We start from the raw sequence: 24,316 nt of genomic DNA on the forward strand, positions 1-24,316 counted from the left end.
CATTTTTGGTTGTTTTATTTACCTTCTCGAGTTTGAACCTTTAGGACAGGGTTCTTAACCCCAAGGGGTATGCAGAGATCTTCCAGGGGGTATGTCAACTCATCTAGATATTTGCCTAGTTTTACAACAGGCTGCATAAAAAGCACTAACAAAGTCAGTACAAACTAAAATTTCATATAGACAATGATTTTTTAATATTGCTCTATATAATATAGTGAAATGTAAGTACAATATTTATATTCCAATTGATTCTATTTTTACATGGTAAAAAACAGAATGTAAGTAATTTTTCAGTAACAGCGTGCTGTGATACTTTTTTGTATTTTTTATTTCTGATTTTGTAAGCAAGTAGTTTTCAAATGAGGTGAAACTTGGAGTACACAAGACAAATCAAACTCCTGAAAGGGATACAGTGGTCTGGAAAGGTTGAAAGCTGCTGCTTTAGGATACCCTTGGGACACATTTTCAAGATTTTCTCCACAGCCATGAGGGCTGAAAACTTACTTTAAAAAAAAAAACAAACCTGAAACTCTCAATCTCACATAACTCCAAGAGGTAAGAAAAACCCCAAATATAGTGAGACTTCTAAGAGTTGGCAACACACTTATCTTATCCATTTTATCTAATCGTTATACATACTGTTCTATATATTTCTCTTATTTTTTTTTTTACAAGACCACATTACCATGGTATCTAAATACTAACTAGAATCAGCTGCTTAGTCTATCTTCATTGTTCAAACAGAGAAGAAAAGAAAGAAGAAAACATAATGAGAAGGGAATTAGTTTCTTAAAATCCCTTCAGCTGTAGTAATCCAAGGTGTTATTACCAAGAGAGGTGCAGACTTTTAAAACATATATTATTTTTAACCAGACAGGGTCCTCTATAAACCATTGTTATTCAAGGGAAATTTAATTTGCAAAGCAATGTGTTTCTAGCTAAATGAGAACCTGGACTGTGATTCCTGTTTGCAAGTCATTCTCCCCTGGCTCACAGCATGACCTGGGAATTCAATCACAAATAAAGTGAATCCCATCACAGCAGACCCTGCCAGAGTCCAACAGCTCACACCTCAAATGTTCTCAGCTTCCTTATGCATCTAGAATTTGTGGGGGTTTCTACATTTGGTCTGGTGAGTTTTCCCCTCCCTGCTTCTGGGCCTGGTTGTTTTGAAGCCTTAGCAAAGATTCAGTCTGGGTTTGGTTCAAGGTTTAGATGGAAATTTGGAGGGGACAGTTCTTGTCTTTGCTATTAATGCTTGTCCATACACATGTCCGGGGAGGGGACAATATTAGCATGCCCCCTGGTCTGGAAGAGCCTATGCAGCCAATGTACAACAATACTCTCACTGTCTTAAACAATTTAAGGGTAATGTTAACCCCTGGTGTCTTCCCAGACTTCGACTTATGGACTGTGGTCTGGATCTCTCACTCTCAGAATTTCCTGCCCCTCTTTAATTGAAGAGAGACTGCAGTTGGTGGACAACTGAGGAGTGCCTTGAACTGGCCTGCTCATAAATGCAGGTCACCCTGCTGACTCTGGCTGATACAGCCACCTGGGTTCCTTCCTGGAAAGCTGGTCCCACCTTCCCCTGGAAACACTGTGGTTGACTAGAGGGTGTACCTGGTGGGCAGCCTGTTCTAAGCTGGCTGCCTGAGTCAGCCACCAGATTCCTTCTCTTTCCTACACAGTGACTTGGTGATGTTCCGATGTCAAACCCAGCCAGCCTTTGCTTTGGCAAAATTCTCCTTGTCTCCATCAGCTGCTGCATAGCAAGTGGCAGGACAACCTCGGAAAAGAGGCTCTTTGAAGCCAAACCCAACAACTGCCTCCATCAACACTGATTCTGTTTCGGTGACTTTCTTGGTAGGAACATATTTTAAGAATGGAAGACTAATGAATTTGGAAGCCAGGAATGCTGCTACGTGGTGGCGATCATGTGGGTGTCAAAATCTTTAGTGGCGTGACAAGATTGCCAGTGGTGGACATCAACTGAGTATACAACCAAACTGCCTTAAGCACTGTGCCAGAGATCAATCCAGGTTTGCTTGATTTGCAAGAAGACCCTGTCTCTTTGGGATTTCCCATGATGATGATGGTCCATATGTCAGGTCTTACACACACCAAAGGGCATATAGTTTTATCAGGGATATGCCACTCCTTACTCCACTTCTGCTATAATAATAGAGGCTGTGGCCATGGTTTTCATATGTGTTTTCTATGCATCCCCAATGAACACATCTTGAACTGACCCTAATGAAGGTCAATTCAGGACATGTTCATCCCCTTCCTTTGTGGGCCATTGGGAGAATGGGATTGCCTGCATTGCTTCAACAGCCTCATAAGACAATGACTATAATCAAATCTCATGCTTTAGGGCTTCAGATACTTGTGTACAGGGGTCAGGAAGGATTTTTTTCACCTGATGTCCAACTGACTGGCTATATTGTGGGGGATTTTTTCACCTTCCTCTGAAGCATCAGAGATTGGTCACAGCTGGAGATGAGACACTGGATGAGGTAGACCAGTGCTCTGAGATGCTGCAGAGAATTTGTTCTCTTAGATGTCTGGCTGATGTGTCATGTTCAGCACCAAACTGATCACCAGACCTGGAGTTGGGAAGAAATCTTCCCTCAAGTCAGACTGGCAGGGATCATGTTTTTTTCACCTTCCTCTGCAGCATAGGGCGTGGATAGCCTGCTATGATCATCTGGGTATATCTCACTTAATGAATTCTCTGCCATTGTGCAGGGGCCTTGGGCATTGGTGACACTTTGGTGTCTCCTGTTCTCTACCTGTAGCACACACAAGTCTTCTGAAGGCTGAAATATTTGAGTCTTACTAAAGTCCTTGAGCTCAATGTAGGGGTATTTGGGTGAAAGTTAATGGCCTGTGATATAGATGATCTAATGGTCCCTTCTGCCCTTACACTCTGAAGCTAAGACTGGGTTTGCACAGCACCTGGCACAAAGGGCCCCACTCGTGGTCAGAATCTCCAGGTGTTCCTGTAATCGAAATGTGTAAATAATAATAAGGCCCATACAAAGTGAATTAACACTGGGTCCCTCCTGCATTTCTGAGCTGGGGAGCAGCCTCAGCTGGTGGAAGGAAGGAACCTCCAAGGAAACTCAAGCAGGTAAAAAAAAGAATGAGACAGAAAGGGAAAACACAGGCATGTGCCCACAGCCAGGGTGAGATACAATGCATATTAATACATTTACTTTGTCCTTGACAAAGGAAACTGAGGGATGGGCATGTGCAGAGACCTGTGAATTGCCCTGCTGGTGCCAGTTGGCCTCTTCGATGACCTCTGATCACAGGGTCCAGAAGCCACCAGACTGCAGCTTGACATTGGTCTTCTTTCCACACCCCTGGCTGCATAGTATCCAGCAGTAGCTAAGAAAGGGCTGCCACTGTCTGCTGAGGCCTGCCAATAATCAACCCTGGGAACTTTGTGTGGGCTGGAGGTCTGGGCCAGGTAAGCACGAGCCATGGGCTTGAGTCCTGAAGCTTGGATCCAAAGAGGGGTTGATGTGATGTCCTGGTGAGAATCCATTTCACATAGACAAGCCTGAGTGGCCAAGTTTGGATCCAGCTGCAGATGCAAAGTTCAAGGGAATTTGGATAGGGATTCTGGTTTGTGCCCATCTTGGATCAGCAATTTGGCTCATCAGAATCACACCAATGAAGGTGGGTGGTGTAAATAGGTGGCCCCCATGCTAAGTGTTTGTTTCTGCAGAGCCCTAGCTTCCAGAAACAGCTGTTGGCAGTGCCCTGGCTCCAGGGGCTGATCGGTGAATGAGTTTGTTAGTCTGAGGATACCAAGATTGTAATGTAAGGAAACTTTCAGAGTGGAGTTTCTGGAGAACTCGAAAGCACTGAAATTCTCTCCATCTCAATGCAGCCTGCTTGCACAGTTTCAGCTTGAGCTCAGTTGTATTAAATGTATGTTGCCTCTGGAACCTTAAAGTTGATCTGCCAAAGGACGTTCTATATATTGGGTTGCACCCTTTTTTGCTTCTTTATAGTGGATAAAACCCCAAAAGGACTGAAAGTGGTTATTCAGAAAAAGTTTTGTCAGAAAATTCTTGACCAGTTTTAGAGGCAGGGACCATAAAGGCACAGTATGCCGAAAATTAAAGCATGATAGTTACAAAGTTTATATAGACCGCACAAGCACAATAGGAGCTGCTTGCAACTGCAGATATCTCAAACAAAGAAGATTGCTGCTACTTCTCGCTTCAGAACGTGGCCAGAAGTATCCCAGGAACAGCATTTCCAGGTGGTATTTTCAGTCTGGCCAGAACCAGGAAGGGTGGAAGGAACTGTGCAATGAAACGGAATTCTTTGTAAAAGTAGAGCAGCACAAATGAGGATGAAATGGTGGTTTGATTTCATTTGAAATCTGAATTGATTTTTCATTCATTAATTATTAGTATTCCCTGCACTGTCTCAAAGCTGCAGGGAAAGATTGAGTTTGAATTGGTCTGAGTTAGTTCTTAGGAACATGTAGGAACTTTAATAGTGGATCATATGAGTGGAATACCTAAGTTCAGTGATCTGTCTCTGAGAGTAACCAGTACCCAGATCCCTTAAAGGAAGGTGCAAGAAACCCTGCAATGGACAGCTATGGGATAATCTGCTCCCTGGGAAGTTCCCTCCTGACCCCATAGACAGACAACAGCACAAGCCCTGAAGCATGATCGTGAATATCCCTTCCAAAATGCTTGTCAGCTTTTAATTTTTTAATGTTTTTAGCATTTACTGTTATAAATCTGAATATACTCAATATTGACGTATAGCACCCCATCCACCCTCTTACCTCCTTTAAAGCCAGTCTCCTTATGGGTTTTGATGGACAGGCCTAGGTTCATCTGGATCCTGCCTCCAACTCAGCAGGGTGTAATGTCCTTACTCTCTTCCCAGATACATTTACTTGGTGGTGCCTCCACCCTCCTGGCAGGGTCAGCATGGCAGCTTGGAAGGAACATTCTAACCACAGGGTAGCTCTGAGTTACTTGCCAGCTAATTGGAGATTCCCAAGGAATAACACAACCACACCCAATATACTCAGCAGAGTAACTGTACGAAACAGGAAGTAAATATGAGATAACAGAGTAAACCAAAACTGTCAGGGTCACCAGAGCCCTCCCCGCATTGATATACCCATGAATTTCCCCAAAAGTCCCAGTCATGTGACCTGATAGCAGGAGTACAATGTAGTGTCCTGTGGCATGCATACTTTGTAGGGGCCCTCGATGGCCTGTGACATTGACATCATCTGTAGCAGCAATAAGCAATTTGGCTGGCTGGGCTCAGTATAGCCCCCAAACCTCACAGGTGGGGCAAGGGGGTAAATCCATCCAGGAGATTTAACAGGCAGTAGGTAATGAGATTCCCCAGCTTGAGGACACAGTTCAGGGACTAGGGCATTTCCCAAACTATTTCCTGACTATCAGAGGGCGTACGCACAACTCCGCGAGTGATCCTCAGGTTCAGGGCTGTATTTGGGCTCCTTAGCCACTGCAGCAGGTCTGACAGTCGCAGCCAGCCCGCATCTGAGCTTACAGGCATCAGGCTGCTTCTGTGCCCAAGATGACCCCTCCCCATAAAGGGATGCCAGGATAAGATTCAAATTACAATAACTCTCCTAAAACCCTAACTCCATATCTAGAGCTCCAAGATAATCACAGGAGATGGGCAGCTCCAAGTTAGCGGCTGGGATAGTACTTGCCAGGTGGTGACTGGTTTGGCTAGGGAGCTGACAGACTAGCTCAGCCTGGCTGGGTAGGGAGTTTTCCCAATGCAATCCTATAAAATGAACAGGGAAGGACCAAGCAGAGGGATCTTGCTTCCAACAACCAGAGGCCAGTTCTCGGGGGAACCCTGCATGCAGACCTGGGACTCGTACGCTCACCACACATCATGTCCTAGCCTTGCCATGGCTGGCTCCTGCCTCTCCCAAAACAGGCCTGGCTTCTCCCCTCTCAGAATGCTCTAGGGGGTGGGCATTTCATGAGGACCTTCCTTCTCCATCAGACTAACTCTGCTTTTCCAGACTTTTAAATGTCAACCATTTTGGAACCCCCCCCCTTTCTCTCAGATACTGCTCCTCCTCTGATCAGGCATGCTGGCCTGGTGGCCATCTAGGCATCTGCTATCCTAGAAGATTAGCATTGGAAGAGACATCAGGAGGTCATCTAGTCCAACCCCCTGCTCAAAGTAGGACCAACCCCAACTAAATCATCCCATCCACGGCTTTGTCAAGCTGGGCCTTAAAAACCTCTAAGGATGGAGATTCTACCACCTCCTGAGGTAACCCATTCCAGTGCTTCACCACCCTCCGAGTGAAATAGTGTTTCCTAATATCCAATCTAGACCTCCCTGTGATGGGTTTGGTCACAGAGACTCCCTTGGGACTCTCACCTGATGTGCTGAAACTACCTCTGAGACCATTTTCGTTGCCAGCTTGGGACTCCAGAACCTTGTCTTGTTGAGGCAGACATGCGAGCCTGCTGCAATACAGATTCAGGGTATGAACCATGCCCCCAAAGCTGCAGACTTTACTGAAAACAGCTCAGCAAGTACTCCAGTCTCCAGCGCCCAGACACCCAGTTCCCAATGGGATCCAAACCCCAAATAAATCCGTTTTGCTCTGTTCAAAGCTTATATAGGGTAAACTCATAAATTGTCTGTCCTCTATAACACTGATAGAGAGATATTCACAGTTGTTTGTTTCCCCAGGTATTAATCACTTGCTCTGGGTTAATTAATAAACAAAAGTGATTTTATTATGTATAAAAAGTAGGATTTAAGTAGTTTCAAGTAATAACACACAGAACAAAGTAAGTTACTAAGCAAAATAAAACAAAAACACACAAGTCTAAGCCTAATACATTAAGAAACTGAACACAGGTAAATCTCACCCTTACATATGTTCCAATAAACTTCTTTCACAGACTGAAAGAAAAGGAGTACTTGTGGCACCTTAGAGACTAACAAATTTATTTGAGCATAAGCTTTCGTGAGCTACAGCTCACTTCATCGGATGCATGCAGTGGAAAATACAGTGGGGAGATTTATATACACAGAGAATATGAAACAATGGGTGTTGCCATACACACTGTAACCAGAGTGATCGCTTAAGGTGAGCTATTACCAGCAGGAGGGTGGGGGGAGGAACCTTTTGTAGTGATAATCAAGGTGGGCCATTTCCAGCAGTTGACAAGAACATGTGAGGAACAGTTGGCGGGTGGGGGGGAGGGGGAATAAACATGGGGAAATAGTTTTACTTTGTGTAATGACACATCCACTCCCAGTCTTTATTCAAGCCTAAGTTAATTGTATCCAGTTAATTGGAATTAATTTGCAAACTGGATACAATTAACTTAAGCTTGAATAAAGACTGGGAGTGGGTGTGTCATTACACAAAGTAAAACTATTTCCCCATGTTTATTTCTCTCCCCCCCCTTACAGTTCCTCACACATTCTTGTCAACTTCCTGGAAATGGCCCACCTTGATTATCACTACAAAAGGTTCTCCCCCACCCCCCCTGCTCTCCTGCTGGTAACAGCTCACCTTACCTGATCACTCTTGTTACAGTGTGTATGTAACACCCTTGTTTCGTGTTCTCTGTGTATATAAAATCTCCCCACTGTATTTTCCACTGCATGCATCTGATGAAGTGAGCTGTAGCTCACAAAAGCTTATGCTCAAATAAATTTGTTAGTCTGTAAGGTGCTACAAGTACTCCTTTTCTTTTTGTGGCTACAGACTAACACGGCTGCTACACTGAAACCTTTCACAGACTAGACTCCTTCCTAGTCTGGGCCCAATCCTTTCCCCTGGTACAGTCCTTGTTAGTTTCAGCTCAGGTGGTAACTAGGGGATTTCTCATGACTGGCTGCTTCCTTTGTTCTGTTCCATCCCCTTTTATAGCTTTGGCACAAGGTGGGAATCCTTTTTCTCTCTCTAGGTTCCTATCCCTCCTTCTAAATGGAAAAGCACCAGGTTAAAGATGAATTCCAGTATCGTGTGACATGTTCACATGTCCTGTGAGCCCCCTTCCATTCTTCCAGGGTTGGCCCGCACATATACAGTGCAGGCTTGCAGGTAAACAGAGCCATCTACAGACAATTGTCCTAATCAATGGGGGACATCAAGATTCCAAGCCACCATTAATGACCCACGCTTTGCATAATTACGATAGAACTTCAGAGTTGTACTTCATATTTCTAGTTTTAGATACAAGAATGATACGTACATAAAAATGGTATGAACACCCTCACTAGATTATAAGCTTTGTAATAATACCTTACAAGAGACCTTTTGCGTAAAGCATATTCCAGTTACATTATAGTCACACTCATTAGCATATTTGCATAAAACATATGGAGTGCAACGTCACACTACCCCACTGCAACTTGAGACCACTGCTCCTTGTTCTGTCATCTGCCACCACTGAGAACAGCCGAGCTCCGTCAGGTAGTTGAAGGCTGCTGTAAAATCCCCCCTCACTCTTCTCTTCTGCAGACTAAATAAGCCCAGTTCCCTCAGCCTCTCCTTGTAAATCATGTGCCCCAGCCCCCTAATCATTTTTGTTGCCCTCTGCTGGACACTTTCCAATTTTTCCACATCCTTTCTGTAGCGTGAGGCCCAAAACTGGATGCAGTACTCCAGATGTGGCCTCACCAGTGCCGAATAGAGGGGAATAATCACTTCCCTCGATCTGCTGGCAATGCTCCTACTAATGCAGCCCAATATGGCATTAGCCTTCTTGGCAACAAGGGCACACTGCTGAATCATATCCAGCTTCTCGTCCACTGTAACCCCTAGGTCCTTTTTTGCAGAACTGCCACTTAGCCAGTTGGTCCCCAGCCTGTAGCGGTGCATGGGATTCTTCCATCCTAAGTGCAGGACTCTGCACTTGTCCTTGTTGAAACTCATCAGATTTCTTTTGGTCCAATCCTACAATTTGTCTAGGTCTCTCTGGACCCTATCCTACCCTCCAGCGTATCTACCTCTCCCCCCAGCTTAGTGTCATACACGAATTTGCTGAGGGTGCAATCCATCCCAGCATCCAGATCATTAATGAAGATGTTTAACAAAACTGGCCCCAGGACCAACCCCTGGGGCACTCCTCTTGATACTGGCTGCCAACTAGACATCGAGCCTTTGATTACTACCTGTTGAGCCTGATGATCTAGCCAGCTTTCTATCCACCTTATAGTCCATTCATCCAATCCATACTGTTGGGAACACTGGGGCATGGCCACTAGGTAATTCGAGGGGATGGAAGACCACAAGTGTCGATGAAGCCCCCTCGCACTAGGCCCCGGTGTCCTTGGCCCCCCCCCCCTCCTGCCTGGAGGCACTCGCAGCAGCTCTGCGTGCTAGGCCCAAGTGTCCTTGGCCCCCCCGCCTGGAGGCACACACAGCAGTTATGCTGAGAATCTGCAACAGTATGTTGCAGAGTCAGACTGCCTGAAACTAAGCAAGGCCAAACAGGGGAGATATGGAAGAACAATGCTGAATAAAGCAGCTTTATGTATAGTTTAACAAATGATACAGAGAATCAGGGAACTAGCTGGGAACTGGATTGGCTGGCTATATGGATACTTGGAGCAGCTTGCTATTGGATAAGTATGCTGGGAAAAAGGATGTATAAAAGCCTGTGTAACTTCCTGCTCTGTTGTGCAGGATTTGAGATTTTATTCTCCCTGTACCTTTTTGAAGCTTCAAATAAACTTTTCTGCTTCTCCACCCCGTTGTGATTATTGGGTGTAGCACACCGGGTAACGAACCAACTCAAGCTGTTGTTCAGCCTCTCGGCACTGGGTGCCGGCAACAGCTTTTGGCGTCCCTGGGTGGGCGACGAGGCTGCAATTTAGCCTTGCCCGGACCCCTCCTGGAGGTCGAGGATTGCGGCGAGAACCGACGCCCAGCGCGCACCGGTGAGTTCATCGGGGGCCTCGGAGGAGACGCGATTTGATCGACCCCAGAGGGCACAACGGTGCAACGCACTCATATAGTGGAGAAGCTGTTGTGGACCACGGTGAAGAACCGGTCCCTTGGACGTGGGGGAGGAGCAGCTGCAGGGCCACGGTGAAGAACCGGTCCCTTGGATCAGGTAGGATCCTTTTAAAATCCGGATTATATGCTCTGTTGGAACCTGGGGACGCCCAGAGTTACCCTGTAGGTATGGGACAGGGACAGAGCTCAGAGGTTAGGGCACGGTGTACGCCCCTAGAGTGCATTCTAGGAAACTGGAAGGTATTTGGTGCGGATCCGATGACTAAGAGCCAATTAAAACGATTCTGTACAGTTGACTGGCCTCAATATCAACTAGAGGACCAGGAGTGGTGACCACCAGGAGGGTCAATTAATTACAACACGATCCTTCAGTTACTCCTGTTCTGTCAGAGAACAAGGAAATGGAATGAACATATGTATGCACATTTGTTTCTGACTTTATGTACTTGACCAGATATTTTACAGCACTGTAATCTGACTCCAACTGGTTCAGTAGCAGCTAATGTTAGTCCCCAGACCCCCACCCCCACTGTAATGGCAGAGCCGGTGTCCCCTTCGGCCCCCACACCCCCACCGTATAAGGGTAGGATGCCTCGGGTTACAGAGATTGCCCCCTCGGTGGGACTCTATCCTTTGCTTACCGAGACTGTTGTGGCTTGCCCAGGGGCAGACGGACGTCAGGCTACCACTATGCAAGTTTACACCCATGTGCCATTCAATCCAATAGACTTAGCAGCTTTTAAAACACAGGCTGGGGAATTCTCAACGAACCCAAGCAGGTTTATATCAGTCTTTGAGGGGTGCCTCAGTAGTCACAAGCCGGACTGGGATGATTGTAACGTCCTCCTGAGAACCCTGTTGTCTGAGGTGGAGAGGGATCAGGTTACAGCTAAGGCAAGGGGAGCGTCAGCTTTCAAGAAAAAGAAAGGAATCTATCTGTCAAGTTCCTACCCCAAGTAACCGTAAGCGGCTCATTTAAAATCCTGAAAAGAAAATTGATGGAAGCCCCGGCTCTGGACCTGCCGGATCTCTCTAAGCCGTTTCAGTTGTATGTACATGAACGAAGGGGGGTGGCCCTAGGAGTGCTTACACAGCTGTTAGGAGCATGGAAGCGTCCTGTGGCTTATTTTTCTAAGCAATTGGATCAGGTTGCAAAGGGTTGGCCGGCATGTTTACGGGCGGTCGCAGCTACTGCCCTATTGCTTGAGGAAGCCGAGAAGCTAACATTGGGAGGGGTTATGCAAATCTATACTCCCCATATGGTCCAAGCCTTATTGGATGCAAAGGAAGGGCTTTGGCTCACCCAGGCTCGGATTGCTCGGTACCAGGCTAAGCTGTTAGAGAACTCTGAAGTCACCCTACAGCCTTGCCCCTCCCTTAACCCAGCCACCCTCTTGCCAGAAACAGAGGAACAGAAACATGACTGTTTAGAGATCATAGATGTCCAGTACTCCAGCCGTCCGGATTTAAAGGATGTACCTCTCCCAAATGCAGATTATGAGTGGTACACGGATGGTAGCAGTACTGTAATAGATGGGCAAAGGAGGGCGGGTTATGCTGTTGTGACCCTCCATGACACTGTGGAAGCTGAAGGTTTGCCTGCGGGGACCTCTGCCCAGCTTGCCGAACTAATAGCCCTGACCCGTGCACTTGAACTGTCAAAAGGAAAGCGGGTCAACATTTTTACCGATTCAAAGTATGCTTTTGGTGTGCTGCATGCTCATGCTGGCCTGTGGAAGCAAAGGGGAATGCTGACAGCCCAAGGCTCCCCAGTCAAGTACGGGCCCCAAATCCTCCGGCTCCTAGAAGCCGTACAACTCCCCTCGGAAGTGGCGGTGGTACACTGTAAAGCCCATCAAAGGGAGGATCAAGATGTGGCCAGAGGTAACGCCCGGGCAGATAGAGAGGCTAAGCATGCTGCCACCCTGCCATCCCCTCAGGCTGAGAACGCCCATATGCATGCCCTTATCCCATCAGCAGGGGAGCTTCCAACCCCTCAGTACTCTGCGGAGGAGAGACAGCTAACTGACAAACTCGGTCTCCGGGAAAAGGAGGGATGGCTCCATTCCCCAGAAGGGAAGGTCCTCTTACCAAAGGGCCTAATCCGGCCAGTGCTGCAGAAACTACATCAAACCACTCATGCTGGCAGGGAAACACTTATCCAGCTACTGGGAAAATACTTTATCACTTCCGGACTCCGACCCCTGGCTGCCCAGGTACAAGCGGACTGCTTAGTCTGCCAAAAGAATAACCCCCGACCGGGACATCCTGTGCCACCAGCTGCCCTAGAACCCACTCCGGGCCCCGGACAAGTGAGGCAAATAGACTTTACTGAGTTTCCCCGGACCCAAGGGTTCACATATCTCCTTGTCATAGTGGATCGGTTCAGCGGATGGCCAGAAGCCTTCCCATGCCGTAACTGCACTGCCAGGACAGTGGCCCTCAAGTTTGTTAAGGAGATCGTTCCTCGCTTTGGACTCCCCCTGTGGATGGAATCTGACAATGGGACACACTTCATGTCAAAAATCATTCAAAGCATCTCACATGCCTTACAGATCCCCTGGAAACTCCATACGCCCTGGAGACCACAAGCCAGTGGGGTAGTGGAGCGGACCAATCAGACCCTTAAACGGCATCTCTCAAAAGTGTGCCAAGAAGCCTCACTGCGATGGCCTGATGCTTTGCCCCTCGTCCTACTCCGTATCCGCGTTCTCCCAAAGGGTAGATTAGGGCTCAGTCCCTTTGAAATTCTGTTTGGAAGGGCATGGCCCATGAATGGCACCCCGGTTCTGTCAGGGGAATGGGAGTTGGATAATGTTTTTTTGTCACAGTATATGTGTTCCCTGTCTGCTGTTCTCTTGTCTCTTCACAGGTATACCAAGGATTCCCAGCCTCTCCCCTTGGACTCTCCTGTTCACTCCTTACAGCCCGGTGACTCTGTGCTTGTTCGCACCTGGAAAGACGAGCCTCTCCAGGAAAAGTGGAAAGGACCCTATACCGTCCTGCTGATCTCCCATACAGCGGCAAAGATCGAGGGACACAAGAACTGGATCCATCACTCTCGTCTGAAGGCAGTACCCGCCCCCTCGTCAGCAGAACAGTGGACCGTCCAACCTGCTGACTCCTCATCTAGTGACAATCTCGGGCTAAAGCTACTGTTTAAAAGACACAAATAGCGGGCACCTTAATGCTAAAATGGGCCCACCCAGGTATTGGAGACCTTGGGTTGGGAAGACTCTGGTAATAATTAATTGGGTAACATTGTTATTCTTTGTATTGGTATTTCCAAATTGTGCATATCGGGAGCATAACTCCTTCGTTTTGCTTGCGCACCATGTTGCTACTTTAACAAACCAGACTGATTGCTGGGTGTGTGCTCCAACTCCACTATCCCCCAAAACGGGAATGCCCCTTGACATGCTGCCCTTGACCCTAGCAGAATTAGCCACCACCAAAGAGCAGGAAAGAACGGACTCGCCGTTCTGGAACAAGACCTCTTTACAGCAAGCCACCTATCAGGACCAGGAGTATTCAGTTGCAGTACTCACTGAGGGAGTGTTATGTTTTACCCGAAACCAATCTGATCCCTATGGGCATCCTGTGAAAAAGAGCTCCTGTGTTATTACACAGTGGGCTGATGGGTATTGGATAAAGACCAACAGGGGAGGCCAACGGTGTGGGTGTAATGGTTCCTCCCCTTTTAGGGAAACACTTACAAATAATCTTACCACAAAAAAGGGGTTTGGAAATGTAACTTGCCGTCCAGTTAATATCTCCAATGTAGCAAGCCAATGGTGGGTTTGTAGTGGTCCCTATGGCGAGTGTAATTTGAACAGCACAATTAGAAACGCCCCCACTTGTACCCAATCAAAAAAATAAGATGCTCCCATAGAGGCATATAAATTGTTTAAAAAAGCAGCCAAAGCAGCCTTAAATATCCCAGAAATCCCCTTAAGAAACAGTCCTTACTGGGCCCTACAGGGTCACTATTTTGTATGTGGCCGAAAGGCTTACAAGGTGCTGCCAGCCAACTGGACAGGTAGCTGTTATATAGCTCATGGAGTTCCTCATCTTTCCATAACTGCCACGCTGCCCAAAGGAAAGATTAGAAATGCCCGAGACACCTCTGTTGAGTCACGAGAAAAGACCCTGCGGCGACTGACTACGGCATTGGAGGGCAATATGAAGAATCCCCTCACAACCGAGAAGCTGGTAGGGTGCTCTGTACTGGGAATAGCACCACTGTTTACCGGGCCAGCCCTGGCATGCATAGGCCGCTATACTGTAAGGCTGCAGATGGTACTTGAGAAAGTGGCCTTAGAGTTAGAGGACTCGGTTAGTGATTTAGGGTCAGCAGTAAAAACATTAAATGAAGAGGTACAGCAGCTCAGGACGTTTTCCCTCCAAAACAGGCTGGCTTTGGACTATCTCTTGGCATCCCAAGGAGGGGTTTGTGCCCTTATCGGGCCCCGATGTTGTGTATATGTAAATGATAGCAGTTATGAGATCTATGAAAAGGTGGTACAGGCTGAAGCCCATGCCCGAGCCGGAGCACAGGTTGCCTATACTGCCCCAGAGAACGATTGGTTGCAAACCTTGTTTTCAGGCTGGGGTTTGTCGTCTTGGCTGGGTGGTTTATTTAGCCTGCTATTGAAACTTCTCTTTCCTGTATTGCTTGTATTACTGGTATTATGCTGTGCAGTATCATGTGTCAGGGCCCTTTTGCAAAAGTTAATAAGTCATTCTCTTCAGGGCTATCACAAAGTGCTTATGCAAAGTCCTATTGTAAAGAAATAAGTAGCCCAAGTGAGAAAACTCAGAGCCAAGGCTGTTGAGTGTTCTCAAAGGGGGGAGTTGTTGGGAACACTGGGGCATGGCCACTAGGTAATTCGAGGGGATGGAAGACCACAAGTGTCGATGAAGCCCCCTCGCACTAGGCCCCGGTGTCCTTGGCCCCCCCCCCTCCTGCCTGGAGGCACTCGCAGCAGCTCTGCGTGCTAGGCCCAAGTGTCCTTGGCCCCCCCGCCTGGAGGCACACACAGCAGTTATGCTGAGAATCTGCAACAGTATGTTGCAGAGTCAGACTGCCTGAAACTAAGCAAGGCCAAACAGGGGAGATATGGAAGAACAATGCTGAATAAAGCAGCTTTATGTATAGTTTAACAAATGATACAGAGAATCAGGGAACTAGCTGGGAACTGGATTGGCTGGCTATATGGATACTTGGAGCAGCTTGCTATTGGATAAGTATGCTGGGAAAAAGGATGTATAAAAGCCTGTGTAACTTCCTGCTCTGTTGTGCAGGATTTGAGATTTTATTCTCCCTGTACCTTTTTGAAGCTTCAAATAAACTTTTCTGCTTCTCCACCCCGTTGTGATTATTGGGTGTAGCACACCGGGTAACGAACCAACTCAAGCTGTTGTTCAGCCTCTCGGCACTGGGTGCCGGCAACAATACCCTTTTTAACTTGCTGGCAAGAATACTGTGGGAGACCGTATCAAAAGTTTTGCTAAAGTCAAGATATATCATGTCCACTGCTTTCACCTCATCCACAGAGCCAGTTATCTCATCATAGCAGGCAATCAGGTTGGTCAGGCATGACTTGCCCTTGATGAATCCATGTTGGCTGTTCCTGGTCACCTTTCTCTCCTCCAAGAGGTTCAAAAAGGATTCCTTGAGGACCTGCTCCATGGTTCTTCCAGGGACTGAGGTGAGACTGACCGGTCTGTATTTCCCCAGATTCTCCTTCCCTTTTTGAAAGATAGACACTATATTTGCCTTTTTCCAATTGTCCAGGACCTCCCCCGATCTGCTGTCTCCCACAGAGCGACATGAGCCTCTATTGGTCGAACTAGCATCTCTCCTCTCTTCCTCTTGGTTGCCTTGCAGACCCTGAATCTGCCCATGTTCCCCCACACCTTGGGGACAGTGCCTCTCCCAGAGTTACTAGCTCAGAGGTACCCAGGAACCAAGGAAAGCTCTACAGGAGTTACACATGTCAGACCTTTTTCTGAATCCAGCTAAGCTCTTGCCCCAAGTGATACCTTGTGGCTGTGAGTTCCACAGGCTCATTGTGTTAGAAAGTAAATGCTTTGCTCAGTTTTGACTGTGCCACCTGTCGGTTTCATTGAGTGCCTTGTTCTGTGACTGTGGTCTTCTATTGCCCAATCTTCCTTCTGTGTCCCATTCTTTATTTTGAATGCCTGTAGCAGCTCCCCTCTTATTCCTTTCCTCTCTAAGGTAAACATTCCCATTGTTACTGGTCCCGCTTCATATTCACATTTATTTTTGCCAGCAGATGAGCTGAACTAAGGGTCTAACAGTCCCCAGTTTAATCCGGAGGGGGTAGTATTTTCAGGGAGGGCTTGTCCACACCAGAGCACTTGCAGGCAGACCTGCCTCTCCAAGGGCGTGTTTGGGGAGGGATTCTGATCAGAGTTGGGCAAAATTTTTCAGCCAAAACATTTTTTGCCAAAAGATGCAGATTTTGTTGACACCAAAATGTTTTGCAAATCCATGCTGGTTTCTCCCAGTTGCTCATGTAAAAAAAAAAAAAAACCTGAAACCAAAACATTTTGATTTTTTGGTTTGAAATTACTTTTTCTTCCAATCTTGCCTTTACTTTTTTAAAATGCAAAGATATTAAAATGACCTAAATCAAAACAAAATGTTTTGTTTGACCTGAACCAAGAAATGTTTTGACTTTGATTTGCTGAATTTTCTTCCAGATTTATCGGAATTGTCGGTGAACCGAAAAGTCTGTTATTAAAGCTACAGTTCTGGTCCCTTTCTGGGGGCAGAGACGGGGGGATTGACCTTTTTCTTGACAGTGACTCAGGTCTGTTCTCTACGCTAGTAAAGCCAGTGTAGCTATGGGGCTGGTGCCGTACTGGCAAACCCTCCTTCTGCAGATGCAGCTGCAACTGACGCTTTTGCTGGTAGCGCTTAGACCGGTTCCTTGACTGAAATGAGCTACTCTTGCTGATATAACTGTCTCTCCGCTAGAGCTTTTGTCAGTGCGAAAGCTGATAAAGGAGCCACACCCCTCCTTGGCAAAAGTTTGTAGGGTGGCCCTGGCCTCAGCTGGTTGTTCCGCGGTTGCGCATGCAGGGCAGGAGTGCTCTGATCAACAGCTGCAGTAAGTCAGTGCTAGCAAGGGAGGCTGACTTGTCCCTGCTCGCTGTCTGAAAGAAGGCAGGTGAGGAAACTCAAAGGGGATGCATGGAAAAAGGCTAATGCAAGCTTGATACTGCTCCCTGCTGCTTCAGATCAGTGACCGTCTGATACAGCTGAAAGAAAAGGAGGACTTGTGGCACCTTAGAGACTAACAAATTTGAGTGAAGTGAGCTGTAGCTCACGAAAGCTTATGCTCTAATAAATTGGTTAGTCTCTAAGGTGCCACAAGTCCTCCTTTTCTTTTTGCGAATACAGACTAACACGGCTGCTCCTCTGAGACCTCATACAGCTGAGGCACCAGAATCTATTCCAGCATTTCCCTGAGACCAGCCTGAGAAGGGAGTCCTGGTGACTGGACTCGGTGCTGGTGTCAGGCTGTAAAGGGCTCTCTAGGCAGGGTGAGAAAAGCCCTGAGCTGACCCTTTTACCCAGCGCAGGGAAATCCTAGAGTTTCTTTCCCTGCCCCTGGCTGAAAGGCTGGTAGCTGCTGTCTCCTCATTTGACTGAGAGGTTTAGGGAGATCTCACTGTCCTGGATGGAGAACCACTGGCCTGGCCTGGCTCAGGGAACAACAGCAGCTGTGTGCATATAGATGGCATGTCTCAGTCACCAGGCCCCTCCTGCCCATCTTGGGCTCGCAGTGTACTGGTGGGAGTCAGGCAGACACTGGGCCCCATTCACGGGAGACCGAAAGAATAACATCTTTCAGCATTATAAATCCAAAATGTGAGCATCTTTAAGCGTTATTAAACCTTAGCGTTATTATCGGGCTGTATAATTATGAACTTTTCTTTGTTATAACTGGTTCACATATAATAAATAAGGTCCATAAAAGAAAAGTAACAGCGTTAATGCTTAATAGACTATGAAATGATGACATCACACTCCAGGCGGGTAACCGTGAAGAAGGGGATTACTTTCCAAACAACCGCTGTCGGGTTATAACGTTGAAAAAGGTCATTTTGTTTCCGTGTAAATGCTGTAACTAACTGTTTAAATAGGTAAATGAGTGTATGCTACTAATCATTTAAACTTTAGGCAGTGAAAAGACGTGTTGGGATGGCTGCAATGTGGTTTAAATCACCAATCATCAACCATGTCGGGAGCACAGTACATAACAATATTCAAATGCCCCATGGCAGGAAGAGGAAAAAGAAAACCCTCAGGAGCTGAGTATCATAAACGAAAGGCTGAGAAGAAAAAGGACCAAGCAAAACAACAGGAATCCTTCCTGAAATATCTTCTCTTTAATCCAAATAAAGATGAAAGCAGTTCACAGCATCCAGATGAAGGAATTTTACTTGGAGAGGAGGTTAGCTCACATCCGCATGGAAGCAGTTTGGAACATCAAGATGATGGAAATTTACTTCTAGATGAAGGCAGCTCACAGCATCAGACTGATATGGAAGTGGAGAAAATTTATTCACCTTCATAGACACATGCATAAATTGAAGTAAATGAAGTAGAAGGAAGAAAGGATGAGGAAGTTACAAACAAGTTACAGGATGGGGACCCAGCTTCATGGCCCAGATGTGGTGACAGTGTGTGGCAAATTCTTGTGGAACATGGACCCGAAGAAGTTCATGAATTTCCCTTCCCTAAGGATGGAAATAAAAGAAAATTCTCTGCTCAGCATTACAAGAGGAAACTCATTAATGGGGAAGAAATTCATTGAAACTGGTTACAATATTCAGTGTTGAAGGACTCTTGTGTTTTGCTTTTACTGCAAGTTGTTTAGAAATCAAACAATTGGTACATCACTTACTGAAAATGGTTTGAAGGACTGGAAAAACATATCTTCAATTCTCTCTTCACATGAAAGAAGTTGGAACATTTGGAATGTTTTCAAAATTGGAAAGAACTTGAATTATGATTGAAAAAAGGAAAAACTGTCAATGAAGAAAATGTACATGTGATCAAGGAAAAAGAAGAATATTGGCAACAAACATTAGAGCTTTAGTGAGAGTTGCTCAGTGGGCAAAATTTAGCATTCTGCGGCCGCAGTAGAAATGAAAAATGATACACTCCAGGTAATGGAAACTTTTTAAAATGTGTTGAATACCTCGCTCTGTTTGATCCAGTCATGAAGGAGCAGCTACGTAAAATAACTGATCGTGAAACACGGGTTCATTACTTAGGAAGAAACAAGCAGAATGGCCTGATTCAAATCCTAGCAAATGCCATTAAAAGAAAATTGTAGAAGCTGCCCATTCTGCAAAATGCTTTTCAATAACACTGGGCTGTACATCCGGCGTGAGTCGTGTTGAACAAATGACGACGATCATTCGTTTAGTGGACATGGAAAAGTCTGCAGATGAAGATAATGCTGAAGTGCTCATAAAGGAACATTTTTTGGGTTTCGTACCACTGAAGGAGATGACTGGAGAATTTATGACTGAAACTCTTCTACAAGAACTTGAAACAATGTCATTATCTGTTGAAAACTTACGTGGCCAAGGCTATGATAATGGGAGTAATGTGAAGGATAAAGACAATGGTGTGCAAAGGAGAATGATGGAAATCAATCCTAGGGCCTTTTTCGTTCCTTGCAATGCGCATTCTCTGAATTTGGTTGTCAATGATGCTGCTAGATGCTGTTTGGAGGCAAGCAGTTTCTTTGGCCTGGTGCAATGTGTTTATGTGTTTTTCTCAGGATCAACACGCCACTGGGAAATTCTGACTTGCCATGTGAATTCTCTAACTGTGAAACCACTTAGTCAGACAAGATGGGAGAGTCACATTGATGCTTTGAAGCCTCTTCGCTATGAACTTGGAAACATTTATGATGCCCTAATTGAAATTTCTGATGACACTACCTTTACTGGATCATCTGGCAATACGGCACGTTGGGATGCAGAAGCTCTTGCAAATGGCCTTTCCAAGTTCAAATTTGTGACTTCACTCATTTTGTGGTATAATATCCTTTTCGAGATTAACCTCACTAGTAAGCAGCTTCAGGAAAAGAACTTGAACATACATTCTGCTATTCAAAAACTGCAGCAAACTAAAAATATTCTGGAGGAATTCAGAAGTGATGAAGTGTTCAAAAGAACACTGGTAGATTTTCTCAAGCTTATTGAAGAAATAGACTTTCCGACAGAATTTGAACCAGATTCAGTTCGCATTCGGCAAAAGAAACAGCAGTTTTCATATGAAGGACGAGACACACCCATTCAGAACCCAAAACAAAGGTTCAAAGTGAATTTCTACTTTGCAGTCCTTGATACTGCTATTCACTCGGTTGACAAAAGATTTCAACAGATGCAGCATGTAGAGTCAGTATTTGGCTTTCTATATGATATCCACAGTTTGCAAAAGAAAACAGCAAAAGAGGTAAGAGAATTTTGTATAAAACTGGAGTCAGCATTGACTCATGAAAATTCAAAAGACATTGATGCTATAGATTTGTGTAGTGAGCTTCAGGCTTTTTCAAGACTACTTGAGAAACATTCCACTCCTGAAGAAGTACTGAAGTTTGTTTGTGAAAATAAACACAGTTTTCCAAACATGGTTATAGCTCTACGCATTCTTTTAACTGTGCCAGTTTCCGTAGCTAGTGGGGAACGTAGCTTCTCAAAGTTAAAATTGATAAAAACACATCTGTGTTCAACAATGGTGCAAGAGAGACTTGTTGGACTTGCCACAATGTCAATAGGGCATGAACTAGCTGGAAAACTGGATCTAAAAGAACTAGTGACTGAATTTTCAAGACTTAAAGCAAGAAAAGTCATGTTTTAAGAGCACAGAGTGTTTTTTATTCAGAGTGTTTTGTAAATACAGGTTAAAGTTCATTGAAGAGTTTTCTTACGTCTTTCTATAGTGGATGTGGTGGTAATGGTGGTTAAAGCAGGATAGCCTAATGGATGGTTTTGGATTTGTAATAATAAAAATTATAATTAACATTTTTATGCATTTTTATGTGAAATCGGACTGAAATATCTTCTAGCTGTCGTGTACAAATCTATTCTGAAAATTTCGTGTCTCTATTTTATCTGATTTCAGAAACATTGGTTGGACAGACGGACGGATGGACAAACCGAATAATTAAGCCTCTGTTTAAAAAAATTGCTTAAAAACATTAAAAGGGAAAAAAGGGCAAAATGTTTCCCAGTTTACCAAAAACCTCAGCCTAGATCTGCCCTTGAGGTTTGGGGGTGGGGGCGCCGATTGCATGGTTCGCTGAGGACGCCAGTTGCTGGCAGCTAGTCTAGGGCCACCCCTGTAGGCACACACATTACTTTGAGGCTCACACACATGATGGGATACACACTTGCACACACACAACTTTGAGGATCGCTCACACACCCCTAGCATGATGGAGATCATACACGCGCACACCACTTTGGGGCTTGCGCACGTGCACACAGTAAGAAGAGTGTCTCAGATTGTGGGGATGGGTACCTGCCACCCCCACCTGCCCCGAGTGCAGCAGCACCACCTACAGGAAGACCTGAAATGGAACTGGGTGGTGCAACGAAGTTGTGGCACGGGGTTTGTGCAGGTTCCAATGGCCCTGCCTGTGGAGCGAGTTCAGAATCCCACCCTCCCCCGACCCCATTTCCCTCCTGCTCTCTGTTTGGGTGTTGAATAATGTTGCTCTAAGAACTCGTTGGGGGACCGCAGCAGGAGCCATATAAAATATTAATAGCCCAGGCCTGGGAGAGGCGCGCACATGCTGGATGAATAATGGACTTCTCAGATGACATCTTCATCCCGATCAGACTGAAAGATTATCTGGCCCGCTGCAATCTCCAGGCGGGAGCTTTGTGTTGCACAGGCCCAGTGAGTGTCAGACGCTAGTTTAAACAGCAGCTCTCCATTGCTGTCCCACTGCCCCCTCCTTCCGCAGGGCGCGGCGTGCAATGGACCCATGAGCGAGCGCCTAGCGAGGAGCTTCTCTGCGACTTGCTGCAAGTGATTGGCTGGGAGCTGTTCAGGGATGCGTGTGTGCAGACAGAGGGGGGTCGGGCAGGACAGAGGGGGGTCGGGCAGGACAGAGGGGCGTCGGGCAGGAGCATGTGCAGACAGAGAGAAGGCGCGCACCGAGAGACGGAGAAGGGCTAAAGCAGGGTTAGTGTGTCTGTGTCTCCCCATCTCAGGCAGCATGATTGGGGCGGGGTCTCATCCCCAGGACTCAAGGGGAAGGGTAGAGACAGCTCCCCAGGATGGACTTGGTAAGACTCCCCTGCTGTAATTACTGGAGCAAGGGGCTAATGCGGAGCAACGAGCTGCCCAAACCCACCGGTAGGGGACGCTGGATCCCACCTGCCTGCATCCACACCCCGGGCAGCACGCGAGGCCAGTGAGCCAGCAGTGGGTGACACGGGGACACAGTATTTCTCCATGGGAGCATGGCCCAGAGAACAGCTACAGGGAGGGGCCTGGGCAGTAGCCAGCGGTAGCCACGTGCAGCAGCAGCATGGCAAGGGGAGAGCACCACAGGGGAGAGCAGCTATCGCGTGGGGAGGGCCCATGGGGAGCAGGCTGGCAAGGCAGGTCACCACCTGAGGGGCAGGGCCTGGCGACGGAACAGCGTTAGCCCACCGGACACGGTCTCCGAGCCGCACGCCATAGCGTAGGCAGCTGCTGTCCCTACAGGTCCCGAGACGCTGTGTGACTTGCCTTTCTGCCCACGCACCTTAGAGCGGCCTCAGGCTTCCTGCCTGCAAACAGCCATTGCTGGACATCCTAGGGATGAATAACCCCCAGGCCAGGTGGCCAATCCCTGCCCCCACTGGGTTGTATGACCCGGGGCAGACGCAATTACAAACAGGGCCAGATTAACTTTTTGTGGGCCCGGCACCAAACATATTTGTGGGCCCCCATGGGGGCAATGGAGCATGGTGCGGGGGGGCCGGCCTCTGGAGTGAGGGCCTGGTCAGAGGCATGGCATGGCAGGGGCGGCCCCGCTCTGCCCAGCCCACTGCGAGGGCACTGTTTACAAACCGGCAGTTGCCAGATGCACAGTGGCCTTCCCAGCCTTATACTGCTGGTATGCCCCTTCCCCTTGCGGGGCAGGCCATGCCACACCCCCCCCGCCCAACACCGGAGCACCCTCCCACCCAATTCCCAATGGCCAGAACCCCCTCAGACCTGCTATGCCCAGCGCCCGCCCCAGAACCTGCCACAAATGCACAGCACCCTGCACACCCTAACCCCTGTCCAGTGCCCCCCTGCCCACAGCCCCACCACATCTGCCCAGCACCCCACACAGAACCCCCACTCCCTAGTGCCCCAACCCACAGATCTTTCTTGCCCCCTCACAGCCCAGCAGCACCCCAGCCCCCCCAGAGACCCACTTCCCCACGCCTTGCCTCCCAGACGCATTCATCGGCCCTGCTGGGAGGCGACTGTGTCTGCCGGGCTGAGCTGCCAGTGCAGCCAGGGCTGGTCCCGGGGCAGAGAATCGCTACGGCCCCCCAGGAGTAGCACGAGGATGGGAGTCCTCTCTCCTTGCTGTAGTCCTGGAGCCCCCTCCCACACCCCATCACCAGCCCCACCCCAGAGCCTGCACCCCCAGCCGGAGCCCTCGTAGCCCTGCACTCCAACCCTCACATATCACCTCCATATTGGTGCACATAACAAAACTGAGTCAGCACACGGGTGGGAAAAATTAGCAGGAACACTGCCCAGGACCGACCCCTGGGGCACTCTGCTTGATACCGGCTGCCAACTAGACATCAAGCCGCTGATCACCACACGTTGAGCCCGATGATCTAGCCAGCTTTCTATCCACCTTATAGTCCACTCATCCAGCCCATACTTCTTTAACTTGCTGTCAAGGAGCTGGCGGGTGGGGCCAGGGGGTGGAGAGGAGCCCTCCGCCAGCTGGTGGGCAGGCAAGTGCTGGGTGGAGTGCAGGGGCTGGCGGGGTCTCAGGGCAAAGTGCAAGCAGAACAGGCTGGGACTCCATGGAGCCATTGGCGCCATTGTAAACCCGGCACTGATTACAACTGTGAGAGCAGATCCGCCTGCCTTTCCATTCCAGGTGGCACAGAAATCCAGGCCAGGATTCCTCGTTTGTTATTTTATCTAAAAGGCAAACAATGATTTATTCTTGGTAAACCCACAATAAATAGTCTGTATTGCTCTTGGGTCCATTACCT

Source organism: Lepidochelys kempii, chromosome 15 (assembly GCF_965140285.1).
Source record: "Lepidochelys kempii isolate rLepKem1 chromosome 15, rLepKem1.hap1, whole genome shotgun sequence".
Taxonomy (NCBI): domain Eukaryota; kingdom Metazoa; phylum Chordata; order Testudines; family Cheloniidae; genus Lepidochelys; species Lepidochelys kempii.